The 26,244-nt window shown below is 42.6% G+C and overlaps 1 protein-coding gene across 1 annotated transcript in view; it reads left to right on the top strand.

Annotated features, from left to right (window-relative positions):
* The first annotated feature begins 314 nt into the window (after positions 1–314).
* Positions 315–26,244, top strand: part of NEDD9 (neural precursor cell expressed, developmentally down-regulated 9) — a 98,300-nt gene continuing 72,370 nt past the window's right edge. The window contains exon 1 of the mRNA XM_013190430.3: positions 315–473. The gene's annotated coding sequence lies outside the window, so the exon portion shown is untranslated. The remainder of the gene's footprint in view (positions 474–26,244) is intronic.

Genomic DNA, 26,244 nt, shown 5'->3' on the forward strand with positions numbered 1-26,244 from the left:
CAGCAGGGTTGAAGCCTACAATATGACTCTCCAGCAGTTCAAAATTGTTAGCACTGAAGCAAGGGTAGAAATATTGTCAGGAATTGGGGCTGCCAAGTAAATAATCATAATGAAATTATTACTCAGGATATCTGCACTGAACGTGGTGCCTAAAGGAACCACTCCCTGTGGGCTCCCTTATTCAAGGGAGCACTCAGCCTGAATATCTGAGAGATCTTGTAAAAAAAAAAAAAAAAAACACAACAAGGTTTGCCAAGCTGAAAGGAAATGACTAAAACCGGAAGAAAAACACTTGTGGTTTCTCTCTTACAAGAAAGAGAGCAGCCCGAGAACAAATGTAGGACTTACAACTAAGTCCTTCCTGATGAACCACTGGGAGAACGTGGTTGAACGTGAGAACCTTGGGCTCACGGAGGACTCAAGGAACACAGTGAGAAGGGTCGGTAGAGGGAATTGGGAGCACCTCTGGCTAGGTAAGTGCCCCCCTGGCTGTGCCTTTTGCTGCCACCCCAAAGCCCAGCTTGAGCCTGGTCAGGTCTCTCTTAGCTTAGACATGCATCAGCCTGATGGGTTTTGAACAGCCCTTCCAAACCATGTGCTTGCTAAAGCTCTGTGCTTGCTAAAGGCTGGATTATTTGTCATTTTACCACCACGGTCTGTTTTACTGAAATAATATTTTCTGAAATAAAATTTACTGAAATAAAATTTTTTTCATCCACCTGCCACTTGCTGAGAGAAAACATTATAAGTTCTTCTGGAGAAAGCCCATCCTTACTTGGCGCAAGCTGTGCATTGCCAAACAGATCATCAGCGTTTAATTATCTCATCTATTGTATTTATCAGATAGGAAGCTTCTCATTACTGTATATTTAGCAATAAAAAAGAAAAGTCTCTTTCATACTGGACATACTGGCAGTTCTCTAAACCAAGGTTTGGGATGTGAAAAAGCTCAAATATAATTTTAAAATGGAGTTTTTGCAGACAAAAGAGATCATTCTTTGCAAGCACAGGTTTGAACATAGGTCTGTTTCATCATTCTTATTCATTTCTAGGCTTTCTAACCTATATATTTTTCACATGATTGAATTTTTATCATGATTTTTTTTCCTTCGTTTATGTGATTCATAATGTCTGAGGAACATAACATGATTGCTACTTTGCTAGTCTGTGGTGTTGGGCAAGGTGTTTTCTAATGCTGGTGGGATTTGATTAAAGAAAAAAATAGCAAAAAAAGCATCTGCAAATGTTATTTGAATAATGACTACAAAGCTGTGTCAGTGGTACATGGCTCTTTCTTTCACTTTCCGCAGATGTTCACAGCTGATCTGTGATTGTACAGAGACCAAACATGAATCCTCAGAAAATATTACATTGTGACCTGCACCACACAGTCCAACCTCTTTCAGAAACACCATCCAGGGTGCAATAGGATATGACAATAGGACATGACTTGGGTAACACTGTGTGTTGTAAGCAGAAATGAATTGTTCTGTTCACTTTCACTCTATTTCAAGGAATAATTTCTTCAGTTAAAAACAATACTTGCAGACTAAATTCAGTTAAGCAACACCCCATGATTACTAAAAAGGGACTATTGCTTCTACTGCCCTGGAGGGTTCCCTTGTCTTCTCTTTTTGCAACCTGTCAGGATTTGCAATACAGTCAGGAGGACGAGCAAAGGCTGGACACACCTGTGTAGTGGTCAAGCCTCATGAAAAGCAGCCCTCGGCAACCTTATTGTAGGTTTCTGAAGTCCATATCTACCAGCTCCAGACAGCCCTCACTAAACAAAGAAATAACAGAAAGATAGAAAATTCAGTTCATGGTGCTGAGGGTTCCTCTGAAGCAATATTGCTTCACAGGGTCAGTTAAAGTTATCCATTCTGCTAAAAGCATCATATAAACAGCAGGCCAAGCTCGACCAAGGATGGACATGGGGGCATAGTACTGAAGCCAGTTGTCTAGAATATGGATTTTTTGTCTGCTTCTAAGGAAAACAAAATAAGGCAGATAATAATAGCTTATGTTTCATCAGACAAGCCACATTGCCTCTTGGAAAGAGCTTTGACTCTCCTTCCATGCCAGGGGCCACTGTGGCTTAGAGGACTTGCCTGCTTCTGATAGTGGTGATAAATGAATGGGCTGGGAGCAAGCTTTGAACGCTGGTGAGATACAGTATCTTGCAGCATGAACATTCAAAATTCAAGCCCATGACAGAGGTGAGAGAAGAGCATAAATAGGGAAGGGGGAATCTTGTATTTCAAGAGGGAAGGAAGATGAGGAATGGCAAAATAGTTTGGGGAAGTTACAGCATTCTCCTTCACCCTCCTTACAGTCCCTATTGATTCCTTCTGCCAGTTGTTCTACCCACCCCAAAAGCAAATCTTCCTATCACTATGCAATGCAGTTTGATCTGCACAGTGTCCAACAGAGAAGAACAAAACAGAAGCAAAAGAAAACAAGAGAAGAACAAAATATGAAAATATGTCTGATTTCTGCCCTAATACACCTACTGCTCTAAAATACACATCTAGTCTATGTTCTGCTAAATCCATACCTATGGGCTTTATTTGCACCTAGAAAAAACTTGTGCCAAGTAATCAAGGTGGGCTAGTTGATAATGATAATCTTTTTATAAAATTTATCATTTGAGGCCTACTCAAAATATCTTTGGTTGTAGGTTAGGGTGTTGTTGTAGTTGTTTGTTTTGTGTGTCTTTTGGTGTTTTTTTCTCTTTAAAAAAATCATTCTTGTTACATTTCTCTCACCTAAATTTGCCCTTTTAGAACAAAGCATGCTCTAAGCAATCTACCATACAAGCCTAGTGGCAGGCATTTTACCAGGAACAGCATATTTTAAGCAAATATTAGCATTTCAAAGAAATTTTGAATTTGTACTTTCAAGAATTGAAACTGGAAACTATTGTTCTTGCCACTCAGTGGAAAACAATCTGAATGAATCAAATACTAACCAAAGAGCATATCATGAATACCAAATACTTAAAACACTTCCAGCAGCATCTGGGAAACAAACTGAAAAGCAGAGACAGTTCTTTGTCTGTGAGTCGTGTAACAAGGTCTCCATTTGCCATTATTTGGTTTGAAGCATATGGTTGGCTGTTCTCAGACCCTCTGACATCCCACCAAAGACCAGACCAACAATTCTCCTCTGTCAGCAGTTTAAAAAAAAAAAAAAAAGGCAGTGGTGTCTAAACAACCAGATTCCAAGAAGATTTAGAGATTCAGACAGGGCAAAAATAATGATCTTCAATTAATTTTTAATCCCTCTAATTTAAAGCTCAGTGTTTGTGTCTACATGGCTCTTGAGAGCAGGCCCCCAAAAAAAAGCTGTACTCACAATGTGCCTTATAATCAATAATCGATCCATCCTGTATTCTTGTTGGAGAAACTCCTGAGATGCAGTGCAGACATCTTCCCAGATATAAGGAGCAAGTCTCAAGTGACAAACTCATCACAGCTCAGCTGAACATCATCTGCTTCAATACCTCTGCAGACACCTAGATGAAACCCACCTCCTAGAGAGTTTTGCTGGGGAAAATCAGGTGCATGTGTTTTCTCCATCCAAACACTGATCAAGATCCTCCCATCTCATGCCTGAGCTTTATGGGTTTTGCTGTCTCAGAGCATCCAACAAGGGCCTGCTGCTGTATCTTCTACTTATCTTTCACAGAAAGCCTACTCTTGGTTTCTAGACCTCACTTGTTATGGAAACAGCTGCATTATCCACATGCTCAGACTGAGCAGTAAAAGATCTTGAGGATTTTGTGGCTATTAGGGATGCTTAAACAAGAGCTGGTCTGTGTTCTGTGATGTTTTCTCCTTCTCCATGGTAGCTCCTAAACATGTTGACTTTCTTCCTCTGGTCATTTGCTACTAGAGGGGGACTGAAGGGCTTTTCTAGAAGGTGACAAGGAGTAGTAAGGACTGAAATATCAAAGGAGGGTATTTTTTCATGTGGTCATGAAGAGAATTAAAGAAGGGAAAAGGACTTTTTTTCTTACCTTATAAAATCATCTGAACAGCAAGAAATGACCCCAGTTACTCTGATTCATAAGTTGAGGGAGGCTACTTTGTAGAGCTTGGCTGCTGGGGATGCACCAGCATGTTATTTCTTCAGAAGTTTCACACGAAGTCTTGAGACACACCATGACCCAGTGCAGGAACTTGGCTATAGGGAGGACATAGCCATGAAGTGTCTGCATCCCTATACCTCCCTTTGCCACTCAGCCACAGTGACAGTCTTTACCCTTTTTCCTGAAGCTTTCCTGTACTCACACAGGGACCTTACTGGCCTTGTCTTAAGTAGAGAGTCCCTGAGAAAGACGCTGGAAAAAGCTCTTGAATGGAAGAAAATATTTTTGATAGCAAACAACTGCAACAAAACCATTTTGAGTAATCTGATTTGGGTGACTGGCTGCCACGTAGCAGCATGGGGTTGATAACCGCACAAAGGGTCTTTGTTGCTCTCATACTCCATCACAGACATGAATCCAAAACAAACACTTCATCTTCCTCTGATGAATTGCTTGTTCCACAAGTGCCATTTCTATCTGAGCTGATGAACTCTTATTCGCCAAAACAGATCTCTGAATGACTCAACACAGGACACCTCAGTAGGATTTTGTTTCATGTTTCTCTGGTACAGCTTTCTGAAAATAAGACACCATTTTGTAACAATAGCACTGATTATTTCTGCTCAGATTTCTGATTAAAAATAGCAAGAACAAGATTTTCTAAGCTGCAGACAAACAATCGTTGTTGAAGAAAAAGGAATAAAAGGTCTAAGTGGATTTTCTACCACAATAATCTGTGCATTTTTACCTGGTTCAAATGTTGGATGGGCAATCTCATGAACTGCACACCATCAACGTTGTGCTGAACTGCTCTTTTAAGTGTAAGTACTCAGGGTAAGAAGCATCACTAGAAATGAAGTATCCCACATATGTTTCCTAGGAGATACTGTGCTTCGGAAAGTCCCTCTGAACATCAAACTTTCCCCTTCTTTCAGAATTAAGAATTTGCTGCTGATAGACCTAGCTAGCAAATTACAATGTTCCCACACTAATTAAATAGCTAAATAAAGGTGCCATGTAGCTATGATTCCTACCTCAGGACACCTTCCCCCAGAGTAAGAGGAATGTTTTACTGCCCCCTTAAGCCCCCGTTCAGGTATGCAGCTCACTTCGCAGCCTGGGACATGGCTTTGTAGGGACATGGCTTGCTCCAGCAGAGAGGGGGAAAGGACTCCTTTTCTGTCTTTAGCAAGACAGACATTCTTCAATTTCTTTTATGGCTAGAGATGACATAGCTGTCTCTTGTGAGGAGAAGAGCCAGCATGGGGGTGGAGACCTACAGCTTTGCCTCCCCATTTGATGTGGTCTCTTTTAAAGGTTGCCCACTGAGACCCAACATTGATCAATCTATTTTTATAAAAAGAGCAGTGATCCCAACGAAGATTTATATAACACATTTGTGCTATAGCTCTTGGTTCCTTTTTCTTAACATACTTAAAGCAATATAACAACTTTCACAGGCATACCTTAGGAGACTGCCAACATTTCCTTGATGTAGGATGATCACAATTGAAAGGAATGTGAATTTTATCCAGCCATTGGTAAGGTTTTGTTTTCCTTAATCCCCGAGACTAACTCATTGGATAGTTTGAAGGCTAAAAACTAAGTCTTAATTGAGATTTGCTCTCACTTAGGTTACCATGTGGCTCTTTTAACCAAAACACCGTGGCGCCTTTGAGGAGGGACTGGGGCAGGGGCTGGCTGTTGGGACAGGAGCCCGCAGCGCTTTTTGCTTTTGAGAGCCGGTTGTGCATGAGAGTTTTTCAATATGCAGCAAAACACAACTAAAGTTTCTGTTCAGCATTAAAGATTCTTTATTTGAAATGCTCTCTTAGTTAAACCTGTGAATGGTGCAACCTAGCCAGAACTCCCACAGGCTAGAAACAAACCACCAGTTTTATATCCCAGGGTGCCATCATTTTGCTTTGTGCTGCACACACACTGGTGATTTTTTCCCCCAGTGTGAGAATTTAGCTCATCTTTTGAGAACTGTACAAGACAAAAACCCCAAATCCTTCATCCCCCAGCAAAACTCACTAACAGTTGGGTTTCATCTAGATGTCTGCAGAGGTGTTGAAGGAAACTGTTGCACTTCAGCTGTGTTGACTGCATCACTGAAAACAGTAGCCAAGTTGAGTAGTAAAGACATGGCTGTGGAAATAAGGGAGATTTTAGTACCGTTTCTACTGAAATAATTTTTAAGCACCCTAGTAGCTAAATAGCAGCATTTTCTTTAGTGAAATAAGTTAGGTCTCTTTTCTATGGGGTGTTTACTGCCCCACTGCAAGGACGATCCACAGATGTGAGGTGGTAGGAATGGAAATGCTAGGTACAACCCCTCTTCACATCCCCAGTGACTATGAAGTCACTTAAATGGGGGGGGAAATGTCCTGGCAAAGGGGGGACTAAAGGAGGAGGCAGACAACTGCCTTCTTGCCCCCCCGTTAGCATCCCCATGTCTCCAAAGTATCCTTCAGGCAATATAAGGGATAGCCCGGAGGCTTTAGTTTGGAGAAAAACCTAGAAGGAATCTCAGTTCCCAACAATGAGCTAGGGGCAGAAGCACTTGAAAGATAATGCCTAGGCTTAGCTTTAGCTAGGATTTTAGCCCTGGGTTTCCATTAAAGACTAATAACTTGGACTGACTGTTTAGATGATGTTTGGGTCAGTGAAGACAGGCAAGCCACTTCTCACCCTGAAATAGGTATGAAAGATGAAATGAAGTAACCTCTGGAAGGACCTCTTTCTCCTATTCTGGGGGGATTGTAGATTATCAAAATTGGGTCTGGATGCCTGACAGCTAAAATTATGCCAGAGGTGGCTGTGTTTCAGCACAAGAGCTGCTTCCTTTTAAACAGGAAGTACAACTCATTTCTACTTTGCGAGAAAGTCACAAGGTTGAATGCAACGGCAGCGGTGCATTGTTCATGTGCAGCACTGTTGAGTGCCAAAAAGAAAAGACTACACATAACGAGCTTGAGCACCTCAGCATTTCACAACTTTCATGCCAAAAAGAGATCATCAACATTTCTGAAAACATAATTAGCTGTTTTTTTATTTGAGCTGTAAAGAGTTTCCACATCAGACTTTTTTGAAGCTAAATAATAAATCCTGGTGAGCATTTTGTTTTAGGGAGATATTCCCAATAAATACCAACAGACTTTTAATCTTTGAAGGTATTCATGGCTTAATGATACCTAATAACAAGAACTGCTAATTCTTCCCACAACTCTCAATCACTACAAGACTACCACCAAAATCCTACCAAGCAAACAGTGCACGTTGGAAACCAATTGGGCTGTGCCAACAGGAGCATGGCCAGCATATATGGAGAAGTGGTTTTTCCCCTTTGCTCTGTGCTCATTAGAGCACATCTAGACAGTGTGTCCAGTTTTGGGCCACCTAGTACAGGAAAGACAATGATAGCCTGGAGGGAGCTCAGCAGAGGGCCACCACAATGATTGGTGCTGGAGCACTTGCCCTGCAAGGAGAAGCTGAGGGACCAGGGTTCATCCAGCCTAGAGAAGAGATGGTTTTCAGGGGACCTATCAGCAGCCCCACAGTGCCTACAAGGAGAAGATAAGAAGACTGAGCCAGGCTTTTCCACAAACATGCATAGTGGCAGGATGAGACACAAAGGTTGTGTGTTCTGACAGAGGATGGGATGTTCTGTCTTGACATGAGGAAAGTCATTTTCCCCACAGGGACAGCCAAGCAGCCAAGAAGTGGAGCAGGTCACCCAGACAGGTCACGCAGTCTCCATCCTTGAAGGTTTTTAAGACCAAATGGACAGAGCCCTGAGTGAGTCTGATCCTACAGTTTGTCCTGATTTGAGCAGGAGGTTTGGCTAGGTGAGCTTAGGAGATGCCTTCCCAAATAAAGGATTCTGTGATTCTTGTACTGTAAACTGTAATTTGTCATGAAGGGCATAGAAACATTGGTAGACATCACTGAACAGCTTGCAACAACACATGTAAGTACATAAGTAAACTATAGTAATGTGTGGTCACATCTCCACTAACATCACATCCATTTAATTCAAGACCTTGCGAAGCAAGAACTCAAAGGTTATCATCGTGGTTACATGAGTGCTCAGAACTAACTGCTGATCTGCCAAGAGCTGGTCTAGAGCCAGGTGAAGTAACTGGAAAGTTTGAAGGTACATATCAGCTGACTTGAGATGTAGATATCCAAATCTGAACTCATTATTGGCAGCTGATTGACTGTCCAGAAAAAGAAGTCAGACCACATCTTCAGACAAATCTAAAATAGATGAGACAGATTAGTGCCAAAACACATTTACTCTCCCCTGACTTCAAAGAGTCTCTGTCTGACTGCTCCAGATACTGCCTCACATAGTGCTGACCTCTAAAGCTGGATGAGATGGATCCTACCCCTATTGACTTCCACAGGGGGGATGGATTGTGGTTGGAGCCTGTTGTGGTCAGCAGTCATACTCAGAGCTAGAATATTCAAATTCCATGCAGAAGTGTACTTCTGGTGCAGTTTCCCATTTAGAGTTTTATTGCCACAGTTCTTCAATGCTAACAGCTATTTACTGGGGGAAATTATTTTCCCTGACTGTCATGGGTGTAACGGTTTTGAAGCCTATAAGAAGAAATTTGGTGAAATATCGTAATGAAAAGCATGAGGAAAGCAGAGAAAAATACCTGGACTCTACTAGCAGATCTGAAAAGTTATGAATGTGCTGTGGGATCCAATAGCTTTTCACTCGTCCCAAGCCTATGTATGCTGTTCTGGACAATATGAGCCTATGCTCATGTGCCACAGCAGTAGGAGAAAACAATACCACCTTCCACATTACCAGGGGAGATGCTTCCAGCACAGGCAGAGAAGTGTTTGTGCCAGGCACTGCCCCCCACCTAGGACACTGCAGGGCAAATTGAGATGAGCTACCCAGGGTGATGAGGGCTGCAGGGAGGCTGCTTTCACCAAAGCTGGGGTTAACTCCACAGTCCGTTTCTGCTGCCAAAAGCATGAGGCCACATGATGTGAATCAAGATGCCAATCTGGGTTAAAAATAACCATGTGGGATGTTGGACAGAGAGCAGTGCAGTAGCCAGCTGCTCCCAGCCAGACAACACTGGTGGGAGCAGGAGGAAGGGTGGGACTGCTCTCCTCAGCAGCTACCAGCTTGTGCTGGCCAGGACCTGCTGCAGAAGACACCCATCAACTGGGTCTGAGCAGAGGGAGGGCAGAGGAGGGTTTGAGTGATTCCCATGGACACCTTCGGTGGTGAAACATCATGCATAAAGTAGCAACTGACTTCTGATGACGGTATTATTCTCACACCCTGAAAAGGGGTGTATCCTGGGCTGTAGTACATTTAGGCTAGAAATTAGAACAAGCTTTCACTTACTCTCCCTTTCAGTTGTTTCCTTCAGTCTTCAGCATCTTTGCCTCCCACAAATAAAACAGTGCCCAAGCCAGAATCACCCACTGTCAGCATTTCCTGCAGAAATGACTTTCAGTGCCATAACGATAGAGGTATAGTAGTATAAAGATTTAAGTGACGAACAGGTCTCTGAGAGAAGCAATCGCTTTCATGAGGCAAACTGAAATAAAATACAGCCTTTCAAGTGAGTCTGAAGAAATGCTGCATGCCCAATTATTGCCTGTTTTCTCTCAGTGAATATGCCAACTAACTAGAAATGAAATTGTTGACTGCTCCTATCAGCCTTCCCTCTCTTTTTATTGCTGTTAAAGTTTTTGCCTCTCACCATCTATGTTTCCATTTATTTTACTTAGATGGAGTGCTTAAACTATCTTCTCCCTGAGTCATGCTGCTTGCCGTGGTAATATAAAGAGGCAATGTAGGCCTGGCTCAACACAACCAAGCAGTGTTCTGAATTCCCTAGCTGACCTAAATGAGATGGCTCTAAACTTTCCTCTGTGGAAAGCTGACATGATGCTTGGGAATGCCAAGCCAAGCAAGTAAGGAAATTGTCAGAACAAGCTTTTCTAAAATCAGACCAATAAAGCAGAACGAATATATGGGCAATGTCATTGCTATGTAAGGATATGCAGGACTCCAGTACATAAATTTACTTTAGACTTTGACTAGCATAGCTGTGAATACACAAAAAATGCCACCCCATCAAAATTTTGATCCTAGCATAGGCACCATCATACTAACATCAGAGGTCCTTCTGCTTGTAGGATTTATTCTATCTGAAAGGTTAATCTGAGTAAAAACTAGATGTAAAGTCAAGTTTCTTCCAGCCTCCCAAGTAGTCAAAACACAAACAAGCATGAGATATTACACACTACCCATGCAAGAAGAACTTGCCCTGTATTGTGTGTGCTGGAATTAATAGGAAGGCCCTTCAAAAGGGATCAAGAGCCTTTTTGAGTGTATTTGTGCTGCTGACATTTGTTTCTGGCCATTGACACCTTAACAGGGTTGCTTCAGGTACAAAGCACTTGCATACAGGATAGATACTTACACATATTGCACCATTGTAGTCATTGTAGTTCACATATGCCAGAGAAGCTCCATAAACTTCCCATGCTGACTTTTGCAGTGGTGGGGGACAGGCCGTTTATGAGAAAGTCAGTTATCTCTGTTGAGTAATGACCCCCTACTCCTCTTTCAGCTCTTCTCTCCCTATCAGAGAGGATCAGTGACCCCTGCCCCTTACTCCTACTTCATACCCACCACATGACATACTCTACAAAGTGCAATTGCTTCATATAAACCATACTGTTCAGATAAGCATGCCTGCTACCACACTCCTTTCAGCCCACAGGATATTCTCCTAAGCTAGCAAGGAATTGATTTTTCAGTCTGTAGATGCTGCCTAGTATATAGATGTCACCTCTTGCATCCCAGTGCAGCCAGGTACCTAGCATTTGTTTTGCTACTGCATCTATGTAGGAAGAAAGCTTCAGACTGGAGATTATTCTTGCTTTGCATGTGCACAAGCCAGTACTTTCAGTCAATGACCGACTGTCACTGGCCCACAACTAGGATTCACATCCCACTGTGGGCCAAGAAGTTCATTCTGCTCCAGATTTCTCTACACACATGTACAGTATATCGGTTACCTTTCAGTCTCTAGTGTATTTATGCACAGAACTTCTTCTGAAGAGTTTCTCTTCCCATCTTTCTTCTATGAGTGCAATACACCAAGCTACCTTACCACCCATAAAATGTCTAACTAGATCAAAGTTTCATCCCATGCTTTGTTCTGAATATTTTTCCCCAAGCTTGGCTGATATTGTGTTCTATAACATTTATATTCTGATGGCATGCTGAATTTGAAGACCAACCGTAAGTTGACAAATAATCAGTACTTTATAGACCCACAGAAGAGACATACTGTTATTTTCCATTGTATTAAGTACTTTGTGCTTTCACTGCCCTCTTGAAAGGCTGTCTTCAGCTGATCAGCTACAGTGAAAGAGTTTCACCATTATTCCTTAGGTGACAAAGATTGTTAGATCCTGAAAGCCATCAAGTTAGCAGGAAGACTAAACTAAACATGGTGTACCAGACAAGCAGTTAGGAGCAGTGTCCCCAAGGAGCTTCACACACGGTTTGCAAGATGAAAGATGGCTCTTGCTGCCTGCTCTGCCATTTCCACCTCAGATGCTCAGGTCAAACCAGGTTTCACTACACCACTGCCTGCAACACTTGAACACTGGATTGTTTCCAGGCCTTGACTATTTTTACTTAAAATTGTTAACATTATGTAAGAAAAAAAAGATCAGTTTATGGCTAGAGCCACTGAAACCAGTAAGCTCTCTCACGTCTCAGATGCTTGAACTGTATCAGCCACAGTATTTTATCACAACACTTGTGCCTCACACAAACTCATTTGCCAGCATCTTATGTTCTTCAGAAAGGCTCAGGGCTTGCTCACAGACTTCACTTGACAAGCAAGCCCAACATCCCAGGTTCAGTGGTTGGCTGCTGATGCTGAAAGCAAAAGGCATTTTTATCTGCCTGTTTTCTAATCTGAATTTGTCCACCTTCAGCATCTAATCATTAGATCTTGCTGTATCCATAGCTAGTTTGATTATTAAATAACTTTGCTTTCAGGTATTGGTGGAAGACAGTCAGATCTCCTGTTTGAGAAACTAAATAGACTTCGCTTCTCCTGCCTCTCTTTAGACAGCATGGTTCAACCCACGCTTGTGCTGCTAGGACATTCTCTTCCTATCTGTCAACATCCTTTTAGTGTGTAAACACCAGAAACAGACTCTATATTTCAGTAATGGTCTCATTAATGCTGTACACATGGAAATATCACCTCCTTGACCTTTACTCAGCGATCTGCTCTAATCCAAGACAGTAGCATTTGCTTTCAGGTGTGCTGTATCACATGGGGAGAACATGCTTAGCTGATTATCTGTTAAAACAACAAGCCTGGTTGACTCACAGGGAAATTGTATTTCACAAACCCATCTTTAGAGTATGACTAAAAGTACATTTTTGGTCTGTAAATACCTCGAATTTGATTGGCAATTTAAAAACACTATTTCAATAAGATTAGTTTACCAGATGAACCAGAGGACCCTGAAGAACAACTTTGTCCTTGACATTGTCCTTTAACTACTTCAATGGTTGTATCATCATTGAATTTGTCTAATGAAATACAATATTTGCTCTCAAGCCAAAAACCAAGTGACTGAACAACTCTGAGCCCAAGAATAAGCCCTTTGGTGTATCTGTTGGGAACGTCCTTTCTGATTGCTTCTCCCTGTAATTGCTTTAAAAAGTATGACAATTAGCAAGATTGCAATTCATTTAATGTCTTCAATTAGTTTTGTATATTTCTAGTTTTGTTTTTACTCAGAATATCCTGTGGAAAAAACTCACTTGCCTTATACAAACTTGAATAGATGTATGCTTAAGTACACATCAAAACCATCACCCCTATCAGGTGGCATCTTAAAGTACTATACTGTGACTTTTTGACAAAACAGTTTTCATAAAGCTATATTGATTGCTGTTAGTTTTATTACCTCTTTCTAACCCCTAAAAGCAACTCCATGTCAGCCTTCCTGTGATTTACCCCAGAATTTATCAGCTTACCACATGCTTTTCAACTGTTTGAGTCACCCCTTCATCTTTTCCTCATTTGATGAATCTGGTTATTTTTGGCTTGACACCTGACTTCATTTTCCAATTCTTGGTGCTGTCTGAAACATGATGGAGTTAAGGGTGTGGTAAGTCAGAATGCATTTTTCTCAAACTGATGTTGAAACTTTTGCAATTTCGTCTTGACCATTCTGACTTCCTCTACATGTTGTCCCCTTTGAGGGTTAGAAATAAGGTTTCCACACACAACCAAAGCCACAGTAGCTTAAAAAAGTTTCAGTAAAAGACTTGGTTAAAACTTCAAAAAATTTCACCCTTGTAGACTTGGAGAGACCCACATCCTAAATTCCAGGCTGAAGTCAATTGCTCTTTCTAGTTACATGAACACCATGATGCTATCTATCACTTCATGTACAGGTTAGCATTGCTACCTCACACCAACATGTCTCTGAATTCCTGCAGTGGGAACTCAGGTGACCTCCCAAATCCAGATGGAACGTTTTAAGAACTGAATTATTACTTGCGTACTACAGGAAAGTAACAGATATGCTGAAGCATCTTTGACTAATGTATTTTGTCAAATGCAAAACAGTTTCCAACTTATTGCTTCTGACAAGAAATATGAGAGCTTGCATGGCAAGCTTTACCAGTTAAGGCTGAAAACAATTTGTAGAATGTTATCACCACCTGTATTAGAGAAGGAACAGCTGCTACACCCCTCACACCGTATTTAAAGGGTAAAAATAGATGGCTAGAAAGCTGCATACACATTCATGTGGGAAGCATGAGGAAGGGAAAACACTGGCAAAAGCTGTGCTATAAGCATATCTGTACTCAGAGAACAGACACCCACTATTTAAGGAGTGGCTCCCTGATGCTCAGCTTTGAAAGCAGAACAAATATTTGGTGCTGGCTCTGAATTTTCCAGCTTTCAAGTTTAAGCAACGTGAAGCATCACGGAGCCATTCCACACAAGTTTGCTCATTGGGCTTAGCTTGGGGGGCTACACTGGGGTTGGCCAGCTTTCAGGAGGTGATCTTCTGCTCCTCAGGTGGCACTGGATTCAAGCCAAAGATCCCCTCGGAGTTTCTGGAGACACACTAGCACTTGGTTTAAACACTGTTTTCTTACTGATGGCAACACTTAGCAAACTAGGTAAGAGTTAAGGACTTCCTGGAATTAAGCAGGAGGCAGCATGGACTGTGAAAGGAGATGATTCTAGGAGGGGACCCTGCACAAAGCCTGAGTCTCCACCCTGCCTTCTTCCTCCCTGTTAGGAACACACTTCCTCTCCCACAACCTGCCTTGGCACTTTCCACTTGATGAACACACTCCCTCCCAGCAGGAAGGGCAAGAACAGCTATCACATGAGCAGAACAGCTCAGGAGCAGGGAAAACTTGTACAGAGTTAAGTGGTTTACCAAACAAATCCAACAACCAGCAGTGGGCATGCTGACATGCTGGAAGGCACCTCTTTGGTCAGCCTTTAGTTCAGGAAAGGGTGAGAGGGTAAGAACCCTTTCTAAAAGAAAGGGAAAAGCTTGAGAGCACTGCTATGCAAAGCCTCTTTCAATACAGCCTGCATTATGTTCCCAGAACAAACCCTCTGGGATGTCCCCACAAGTCCTGCTGTTGTCTTCACCTCTGAGATACCCCTCCAAAAGCTTAAGTTGGAAATCTAAGAGCTTTGACAGGGAACAAATAAAAAAAAGCTCTCAGGCTCTTTTCACAAGTTTTAAGCTTTCAGACTGATCTCACTGAACTACTGGCACTGAAAACAAAAGCAGAAAAAAAATAAGGGAGAGAAAAGTGGGAAGGATAAGACTCTGAAGGAGGGAACAGGAGGGGAATAAAGCACCAAAGCAAAGGGACAGAGGAGAGCTCTTGAAATAAAGCCCTGCAGAAGATGGAAGAGCAGAGGAGCAGGTCAGCCTCCACTGCTTCCCTCCCCATCCACAAGTCATCACCACCATGATCTCAGAGTCATTCAAAGCCCCTCTCACACCGGTGCCAGCAATACTCCAGCCCACCCCGCATAACAGGTAGCTGTGGGACAGAGAGCAGGCAGGGATCATGAATGATTTCAATCTCACTTGGTGACCCTGGACTGATGGAAAACCTGCAGATTTGACACTGCTGGCAATACAGCCTGCTTAAAAAGCCTTATATCCATCACAAGAGATCTTAGAGATACACAACCCTACTGGCACACGTTTTGCAGTGGTGGGGAAACGCCCCCAGTTGTTCCACATCACTCTTCACGCCTACCACCACACAGACCTCATGTCTCCGTACCCCTCTGTTTAGAGGCACCATCAATTTCTCTTACAGAGTGCTTTCTAGAAAGCTTCAAAGAGAAAGTAGATACCTATATCATGTAGAAAAAGCCTCTGGCTTGAGTAATTCCATGGAAAGGCTGACGGGCTCAGGTTTCCTTCTCACCTGGAGCAGTATTTTTAAGGTTCTGTTGTGGAAGACAGTTTTACTACTGAATCCATAGTAAACTGGACTAGAGAAAGTCCTCCTACATGAGGGAAATATATGAGGCTTCAAAAGAATTATTGAGAAGAAAAACATTTTTTTCCTAAAGAAAAAATGAAAGTCTGAGAAAAATATAACCCTTCTTCCCCACATTGTGTTTATTTAAGCTTTGAGCACAAGATATTTAGATTTTTTATTTTGTTTCAGGGTCTTATAATAAGGTCATGTGTCTCACGTGTCAAAATGAAGGTAATTGTGACCCAGTATTTTTCAACTAAAAATACCAAAATTGGTCCTTTCAATTTAAAAAGGAAAAGTTTTTAAAACTGCTAATAAGTCTCTGAAAAATATCAGTTCTTAACAAAACGATTACTTGAGACAAAGTAGGGCTTTTTGGTCATGGAAATGATCTGGAGAAAAACATTAGCCTGGAGAAGAAGAGGCTCAGGGGAGATCTTATTGCTCTCTATAGATACCTTAAAGAAGGCTGTAGTGAGGTGGGGGTTGGTCTATTCTCCCACGTGCCTGGTGACAGGATGAGGGGGAATGGGCTAAAGTTGCGCCAGGGGAGGTTTAGGTTGGATATTAGGAAAAACTTCTTTACTGAAAGGGTTGTTAGGCATTGGAGTGGGCTGCCCAGGGAAGTGGTTGAGTCACCATCCCTGGAGGTCTTTAAGAGATGTTTAGATGTTGAGCTTAGTGATATGGTTTAATGGAGGACTTGTTAGTGTTAGGTCAGAGGTTAGACTAGGTGATCTTGGAGGTCTCTTCCAACCTAGATGATTCTGTGATTCCCAAACAACTTCTCTATCAAGGCTGTCAAATGCCTCATTCGTATCCCAGAGACGCTGTTTTGTAAACCAAAACCTACTGCTATCTTGAAAGCAGGAAGACTCCTGACCTCCAGCTTTCACACGTAAAAAGCAGGTTCTGATGTCACCGAAAGATGACTCACAATGCCCCTTTGAACAGTCTCCTCCTGTCAACTGCCCAATAAAAAATGCTTTACACAACTATGAGTTCATGACCACTAAACTAGTGTTTAGTTGGCGAACTAAAGCAGATATCCTTTAAACTGCTTTGTTCGCCTGCGTGCATTGCAGAGCACTACCAGGGCCACGAGGTCACAGATCCCAATCTCACCACATGTAAATCACTTAGCACATTTGGAGAACACACCATTTGACAATTTGACAAAGGGCAAATTCACATCCTGACTCCCAAGATTCACATCTGCTGCCAACATTGATGGCAGAGTTCTCCCAGTTGCACTCCGGAAAGCTCTGGCCAATTTCACAGGCAGGTGGCTACAGAAGAGCAAGGGGAAGGCAGGGTCAGAAGCCAAATCCCACATATTTGGCATTCCAGCAACTGGAATACCAGTCAGCATGCATAAGTCTTATCACCCACAGCATGTGCTGTCTCACTTTGTGAGGACTTTGAAGTACATGGAAGGGGCTGAGATGACTGTGGTTTCTTTCACCTCTTTTGAGGAGTCCGGTGCTTGTGACATAATTTAGCTCTTGGATGCCCAAACCACTGACTCGATTGCTTTCCCTAAGCTTCGCCTGTCAGGTCAAATTGCAAAGGAAGAGCTGGCACAGGCAGTAGGATTTTCTCCTATTAAGGCAAGTGGTCCCTATGTAAGTAGGGGACCGATTCAGGGAAAAGTTGGGAAGCAGTGTTTCAGACTCATTTCCTATTTTTTGCATGTAAGGGCAATCACATTTATACAGGTGTAGCCAGGGCAGCTGATAAGCAAACATCACCTTTCCTTTTCATCTGCTGCTGGCATTTTTCCTTTGAAATCAATCTCAACTACAACCACACGCACTGTCTCCAGAGCCAGATCTCTGGAAGATGGAAACTACAGCTCTCCATGCCACAATCACAACAAAGACACAAACTCCTGTTCAGCATTCTGCCCAGATTAGTTCCTTGCATCTATACTGCAGGGACCTGACCAATGACCAGATTTATTTGGATCCATGAACTACAGTGCATGAATTTCACATGAATTACTGTTCTAATCAAGACCAAATGGCCCAGAGATCAGAGCTGTACATACAAGAGCTCTTGTTCCCATTCCTGAAATAAGGTAGCTGTGTATGTCCCTGAATACATGAGATGAGACACAGTCCATCCCCACAGGAGGTACAGAGGGCATCCAGCCCCTGGTCAGGGCTACCTGGCCCACCACTGGCCTGAAATACCACTGCCCCTAGCATCCCATTCTACCTTGCACCAACAAATATGAGGAACATTTAATGACTCAGCAAGGGAAATGCTGTTTTGAACACCAACCCCTGAGCTGGACTGGTGCAAGCCCTGGGCCCAGTCTGTGCAGCAGTCAGTGCCCTCATGAGCTGACTTCCCCTAGAACAGGCCCAAGTCAAGACCAAGTGTCAGTTCCTCATACCATCTCCTGTGGGTGGTACACTGCATCAGAGCTGCTGGAGCATGAAGGTCTCAAAAGTTGCTTTTGTACGTGAGAAAACTGAATACCAGTTATCTGCCAGGGCCATTCAGTTGCTGAGCAGGCAACATTTTACTACAGCAAGAGCTTGCCCAGCACTGAGAAGCCCAGCTTGCCTCCTGGCACCCACCTCCTCAACTCTGCTGTGAGCATCCCTCTCTTGAGCCAGGGAATTCCAGGCAAGCCTCCCATGCCGCAGCACAGAGGTTTCTACAAACAAGTGTTTTTCATTATTATTTGAGCTTAAAGAACATAGTTTCCAGAATTTTTTTTAAAAATGTATAGATAAAAGTTTATGTCAGAGGCTCACTGAAATTTGAGAAATGTTTGCTGCCAAGTGTTGCACCCTTTTTGTTAGCAAACAAAATGTACACAGTTCTGCTTGGGTGACTGTATAACTGGTATGCTGAGAAGATGCTGATCTAGGAAAATAACGTGCTGTGATTGGTAGACCAAAAAATTGATACACCAATTAATGTCTTAAAACATTACAAGTGGTTTTCATGTTTATCCCAGTGCTGAAAACAGTTATCCTTTGGCAAATTTTCAGGAGGGAGAACTCAGACTATTTGGTAATACTGCAAGTAAGCCAGGGGAAAATAAGCATGAAAAGGAATGAACTGATCCTCCTGAAGCACAACTGGACTGGCGCTAAGAGAACAGCATATCCAAGATAATCTTCCACTATCAGAGAAATGGACGGGTGACTATATATAGGGCTTCAAATGAATAGCTGACAACTGACACTTTGCTATGCACATTTAAATATGTACCTTCTTAGATAACTCCTGCCTTTCACAAACACATCTAGTTTCAATAAAAGGTTACACCTGGGATTTTATTTTTGAACACAAGTCTGAACTAGTCCTTCTGTCTGCAATTACAGCCCTGACAGCTGAAACTGTGGTTTACTTCATCAGTGGTCATTCGTCTCAGACATGGCACTAAAAAGTTACTGTCACCTCGGATGTAAGTCCCTTCCACTAACGTCATAATTCTTCAGGCAGTCCCACAAACCTCAAATCTCTTAGCCTCATGTGGAAAATCATTCATAGCAGCTGAGGAAACTAGAACCAGGAGCAAACAAACACAGGCAGCTACTCCACTGTCACAGAGGGTGTTTAAAAGATGGAGTTTGCTAGCCAAGCCCCTTGTGCAACACACCCTGCCACCATGGCTGCCATTTTTGCACAAAGCATGGATCCACAGCCTGAGACCTCATTTGACTACTTTGTCAAAGAGGCCCAGTTTTTGTAAACAACTAGAGCTATTATTCACAGGTTTGCATAAAGCAAAACTGGAAGAGATCGTGGTTCTCCTCTTACTTTACAGCCCAGCTGCAATGCAAGGAAACCAGTGTTTAATTCTGTCCCTCCATCTCACTTGATTACCCACAACCTTTTATGAACATACTCAAGCCACTTAGTTGTAAAGCCTTGCACAAAAGGAAGGAAGGAGTCCTCATCTGTTCTGTTTCCAGCCCCCTTGAACTAGCTGGCTCACCTCTTGATCTGCAAGTGCCCCAGTGCTCAGGCCAGCGTAATGCAGCAAGTCAACACTTACACCGTGCAAAAGTATGAGAGCCATTCAGAGGTTCCCAACTCTCCTCATATGGTGAAGGGAACACAGGCAGCAACTATCAGTTAGGCAAGAGAGTAGATTAATCATTATCACAAACTATGGCAGTTTCTACAGCCCTCCCTCTATAGTTCTAATTTCATGCTCCATCCCCTAAGAAGTTCATATTTAGGCCAGACCAGTACACACCCAACATCTTACAACCAAACCATTTAACTGGATTATTTGTCCTCAACCCTCAAGTCCCAGTGACATTTACAAATACTAATTCAATAAGCTGATGCATCATGGCCAAAAAAAGAAATACAACTTGCAGTGAGCTTTCAATGGCAATTGCAGAAGTAGTTCTTGATGTAATTGGTAGCTACTCATCCAAAACACAAATTTTAAATTTGTGTGTTCTCCTGCAGTTTTGCCCATTTTTGTTATATGTGTTGTGTATAGACTCAGTGTTTCTGCCTCTGTTCAGTGAGCTACAGTCACCCTTAGCAGGCAGTCAAGAAATCCCCTGAGTGCAGCTGGCACTAAGCCACCCTAGGTGAAGTTAGGGTGTGAAGATGCAAACTGCACTAGGGAGAGGGGAGTGTGCTGCTTCTCTTCTCATCTTCGCCATGGTGGCAGAACTTCTGGCAGAGGGGTCAGACACACCACCAAGGTGTGCCCAACCCTCACCAGCTGATCATCACCTCAAATACTTGAGAGGAATTGCAAGCCTTGCCTCAAACTCTGGGCGGATAAATTTAATTGTTGGATGTCTGTCTTGCCTTATGTCAGAATGGCTTGCTTGTAATAGTTAACTCAATGGAGAAGTCACCTCTTTGATTTCAAAACTGATGCTAGAAAGAGAGCTACTGACCCGTAACTTTTTCTCCTGTCTTTGGTGTGGTATAAAGCAAGCGTGAGCTAGCAGATGATCACAGCCACAATACTGGGTTATGTTTACACAGCAGAAGCTTCTGATGATGCCTTCCTCTACAATACTGCCTTTAACAACTGTTTCCATACTACATACAAGTGCAGGGCTTGCACAGGATGGAGGACCATTCTCCCACAAACTGTCCAGGCAGACCCCAACCAAGGACCCGCAGCTGCCTCCTGGTGCCATGCTAGTTCTTATTGTACGTTTACTGCCCAGGACCAACCTGGCCCCTGCTCAGCTGAGCTCATGGGCCAGGGACTCCTGAGGGAAGCAGGCTGATGTTCATCTGTCCACCAGCAGACACTGGGGGGTTTTTGGAATGCATGAGATGAGCAACTCCAGGAGGCAGCTGCAGGAGCCATTTCACCTCCCTCAGGCTTAGCTCTGCTACACATGACTAATTCCTCACTTAAAACCAGAACATAAGGACACCTGATGGTACACACACTTCCAATAGGACAGCTGATGCTTCATTTTCTTTTGGCTTTTAACTATACTGCTTATTCTGCTTCTACATTAACTCACCTCTCCTTTGTCTGCTGTTCATGAGGTCCTTTATGACCTCCTGTGTCTTATGACTTACCTCCCTCTACCCCACCACACAGCTAACAGCTCGGTGGGTGGTAATCTGTGGCATCGTAGAGGGGATAACGCAAAGCTGTAGATTTGCCTACAAGATTTGGGCAATAATCTTTCCTAGGTATCTCATTCAGCAGGAGTACAGATCTGAAGCCTAGTGATGAGGCATGCCTCCAGCTTCTCTGCTACCACCTTGTACCTCCCAAAGCCATGTCTGAACAGAGAAGGTGGCATGGCCCAGTGCACACTGAGCATTGACTGGTGTATCTGATTCCCATCAGTCCCTCTAGAATTGCTCACTATCTGCAAGTATGTTGACACATACCCTAAGTAACAGCTTATATCTGAAAATGGCATTGCACAGAAGTTCATTTCCGATCTTGCAGCCATCTATTGTAATTGTCAATGTTGAAACACTGACTGCTCTGTGACAGACAGGAAATAAGCTGCTAAACACTGTCAAGACTGCAACGTCCTTGCTCATCTGCCTTGGAAACACAAGCTTCATCCACCTCCAAGAATCAAAAGGTTAGGAAAAGTGAATCTTTGCTTTCATTTCCTCACTTCAGACAAGGCAGTTGCGCTCCTGGTGGATACCATCACCAGAACCAAGCACTACATATCATGACCACGCATGCTGTCCACTGCTTTTTGGGCATTAATGAGGCTACATAACACAAGAAGCCACCAAAACTGCTCTTCTGCCTTGAAGAAGTGACATTGCACTGTAATAAGTCTTACTGACGCACCTAGTTCACCTGCCATCACATGTGCCACGTGGAGTGGAAGCAGTCTTGCATCAGCCTACTCTTGTACCTCTCAGGAAGGCTGAGGTGGTCCAGATCCCTTCCACCTCAGTTCTCTCAGCATGGACACAACAGTTTGGATGAGGAGAAAAGAATTATGTACAGATTTGAGACCAATATATCCATTTTAAGTGTGTGCATATACACAAACATGCACGCCAGACCTCCCTGGCACATCTCAGTCCAGCACTTGTAGCATCAAAAACAGTTACAACTTAAAAGAATACTACAAAGTCAAGTACTCTGAATTAAGACTGCACAAATAGCCTTTATACCTGCGTTTCTTAGCTTTAGTCCTCAGCCATGCATTTTATGACTTTTTCCACAAGTTTGCTGCCTCATTCAGTGCCAGTAATTTAAGCATTAACCAGGGGCTGTGCCCTAATAGGTATCCTGTCTAGAAGGACCCTGCTCTATTTATTGTGGAAGTCATAATATGCTGCTGAAATGGTGAACGCTGTTGTTTGAAAGAAAAATCTCGTTTAAAACTAAAGTTTTTGTAACCTCAGAATGCTCCTGAAAGCGTTGCACAGTTTCTACAAGATGCCTGTTACCTTATTCAGCCCCAGACTTTGAATGCATACTTTATATTTCTCTACTTCCAGTTAATTGCACTGAAATATTTTGGCCTGTTTTGCTGAAGTGGTAAGCATGCACAAACAGTAAACAGAAGCAGAGGCCTATATTTCAAGTTTAAGTATCATAAGAAAAGAGCTGTATACAAGAAGTGTTTTTTCCCCTCTATTTCATGGTAGTTTGACATAAAAACAAATTTATTTTTTAGTTAAGTGAACTTGTGAGCAAAGTTGGGTCAAAGTCAAAAGGAACTGTCGGCAAATATTACCAATAATTCAAACATGTGGCTTTATTTTCCAAGAACAATCTGTTTATCTAAAGTTTAATATTAAAGTATGCTTTAAATGGAAATGAAAAGCAATGTTTCAGATTGCATTTTTCCCCCTCAAAATAATTATGGAAGAAGTAGACCACAGATAATGAAGGAAAAAAAACACAAAGAAAATACAAAGTTCTGATTCATCAAATATCACAATAACACAATAACCCATAGCAACAGCAAATTGTTATTCCCTTTACAGTCCTCCTACAGAAGGAGGTGGGACAGAAAGGAAACAGAGCCCACATTGTTGCTCCACAAGCCCTGAAGGGAAATGGCCCCTGGAGCAATGCTCAACCATTTACCTACCAGCTTGCTTAACAGATTCATGGTTTAATTGGGGTGGTTAAAGCACTCCTTTCCCTACCTGGGTTCAGAAGCAGGTATCAGGTTAGGCCCATCCCACACAACAGGAAGAGAGAAGCAGCCCTCAACTCATGGACTGGAGCCAATTACAGAATCTGCACCTGTACTTTGACCCCCAAGAATATCAGCCTACCTGGTCAAAGTCTGGCAGATGTGAACACCTTCAAGCAGCAACTTGCAGTCAGATGTATTAAGTAATTCTCACTGCAGATTGCTCTATGACTGCCCAGGAATTCAAGTGCATTCCTGTAGTTTAAATCAAACACACCTTTTGGACTATTGCAGCCTCAACTACCACGTACCTTTTGAACAGTGAAACCAAGCACCCGTTTATCAAGCTTTACACCTCAGCTGTCTATCCCTGCTCTTCTCCAACTTCTCCCAGCTCTCTTCACTTCTACCTGCTAACAATTCTCTCTTCATGTAAGCATGTGACTAGAACAACTCTTCAAACCAGTTCTTTCTTGAGCAGAGCAGGTTGGATGAGTATTTCCAGCTAGAAGTGTGGACTTTTACCACCACTTATTTTCTGCCCAGGTCTTGTACAAGTCATTTCACATCCTCATACCAGTCCTTGCTCTCAATGTTGTCTGTCCAAGTATCAAGAACTGTGTCCTTCATCAAATAAAAGTGTAATTCAGCATATAGCAATAAAACTGTGAAGCAAAGACAGCGTCTGTTCATTATGCAGCAAGAGGGAAAAGGCTTTACAGCAGATCTGGAAGGCATGTGGGTTGCAACTTATTTTCTTTTCTTGGTGCTACTAAAAGGTACAAAGTAAAATCATGCATTCTATAGAGCAGCAGCGAACCCTTTCAGTACAATGCTGCCCTTCTTTAGAAAAGAGGTGCTCAAGATTTCATGTTTGCCCTTCTTCCTTAAACATAGCTTGACAAGGATTTCTTCTGCATTTTTATTTTGAAAAGGATTTTAATTGGATCTGTTTTTCCATCATTTTCAGTACCATGATTTACACTGGTAAGCCACACATCACAGAAGGATCATTTTGCAAAACAAGTGTTTTCTGTATGCCTCACAGTGGAATGAACTTATTAATTGAAACGTAAGGGTAATAATCCCACAGCATCAATTTGAGAAGCCCTTATTTACTTTTGAAGTACCTTTTATTTCCCTAAGGTAGGAAGTTCAGCAGTATCAGAGAGCTAAAGTATTCTACAGCCTTTTGTTCACAGGATTTAGCATAAGACTACTGCTACCTAGCATGAAAGCAAATAGCGTCCTTCAAGATTTTCTTAATTAAGCAACAGGGATGAATGCTGTGTGGACCTCATAGGCAGGTTTCATGCCTCTCTAGGGAAGAGGAAGAAAAAAGCAACAACAAAAAACCCTACCAATATTTAGAGCCTTGCTCGATGCCCTTACTAAAAGGCCATCCCACTTTACTCTATGACAGGGATCCCTCAGCTCCCCAGCTGTGTGGCCCTTCCTGGATATCATCAGGTCAGAAACATATCGCAGGAAAGCAGGGGCACTGCTCAGATCAAATACCTTGCTTACACTCAGGAAGTTTTGCTCCAGAAATAGCTCAGACAGCTTGACCTACACTATCTGTAGGCAAAGGAAGTTAATGCAAAATTACTAGCATTATTGCAATAACATAATTGCACCCCAACACTGCACCTGTAAAAATCCCAGCACTTGCACAAAATTCAGTGTCAGCATATCTCCCAGGTCACAGGAGAGATACGTAGTCAGCCAAAACAGGAAACCCTAAGTATCCATGGGTTGTCCAGCCCTGAGGCTGCCCTTCACAAGGTCACTTCTTGCAGAAGAGTTGTCCTAGGGCAAGACAGAGGGAAACAGTGTTCCTGTCCTCCACTGAGAGATGACCACAAGCAGTAGGTGGCTTAAGTCATAGAGGCTGGAGAGGAGGAAGAAGGGTGCCAAAGCAATTGTTAAAGCTTCTACAAAGCAAAGTCCAGAGAGAGGTGACTTAAGCAAGGCCAGCATCACTGGTTCCACAGCAAGGTGGCGCATACTGCCTCCATTAAGAGTCTTCCTGTTAGTATCTCCCACCTAGCCTCTTCAGCGTAATACCTGAGTACAGTTCTGGGTGAATATCAAGCTAAAACAGTAGGCTAGATGCAACCATCTCCTTTTGTCCCACTCATTCCTCAGGAAGCTTGCTGTATGTTATGTATGGAAAACTTTTTGTTGCTGTTATTTAAATCCACTCCACATTGGATGAAGGGCGAGAAATTGAGTTCAATATGTTTAACATGTTTTAGAAGTCAGGGGGCAGAGGGAAGAAACAACAAAAACAGCCATCCAGAAATTGGCTACTATTCACACACCAAGACATAATTTTTTTCTTCCCTGTGAAGTGCTGCTTCTGTGCTTAAGACCCAGACAGAGAGGAAAAATCTTTGCCAAGACAGTTTTCCTCATTTGTTGAGGAAAGAGAAAGGCAATTGCTGTGCAACATTTACTATCAGTCTTGATGTCAACCAAGGACCCTGCAGCTTACTGAGTGCTTTTGTTATATATGTGTGTGTGTGTGTGTGTGTGTGTGTGTGTGTGTCTGCTTTGTTTGGAAGGAGAAAGTGCTAGTGTCATGATGCAAGCATCTTTTAAGAAGGCAATCACTTCTGCCTTGTTCTGTGAAGTTCTGCCCTCCATAGTTTTTGGAGGCAGTGTTAATGTTGTATAAGAAAGTGCCAAACAAAGTCATGCCTCCTAGGTTCTCTGCACACTACAGATGCTAGTGAAGGCATTTTGAAGTTCAGGAGCCACTGTCACACCTTACAGGCTCATCCAACAACTCAAGACAGTCATTTGTGACAAACTATTCTGGATTTGGAGGTACAAATAGTAAAAGTTACTGACCTCCTCAAGAAAATGTACTGTTTCCAAGGTTTCCTTCAGACTGACTCTCCTGGCAAATGGAGAAGATCCCAAAGCTAAAGAACTCCACTCAACTTCTTGCTCACGCTGTACATTGCATGCTAGAAGGTTTATGTCAC

The sequence above is a fragment of the Anser cygnoides genome, chromosome 2 (genome assembly GCF_040182565.1).
Source record: "Anser cygnoides isolate HZ-2024a breed goose chromosome 2, Taihu_goose_T2T_genome, whole genome shotgun sequence".
Taxonomy (NCBI): domain Eukaryota; kingdom Metazoa; phylum Chordata; class Aves; order Anseriformes; family Anatidae; genus Anser; species Anser cygnoides.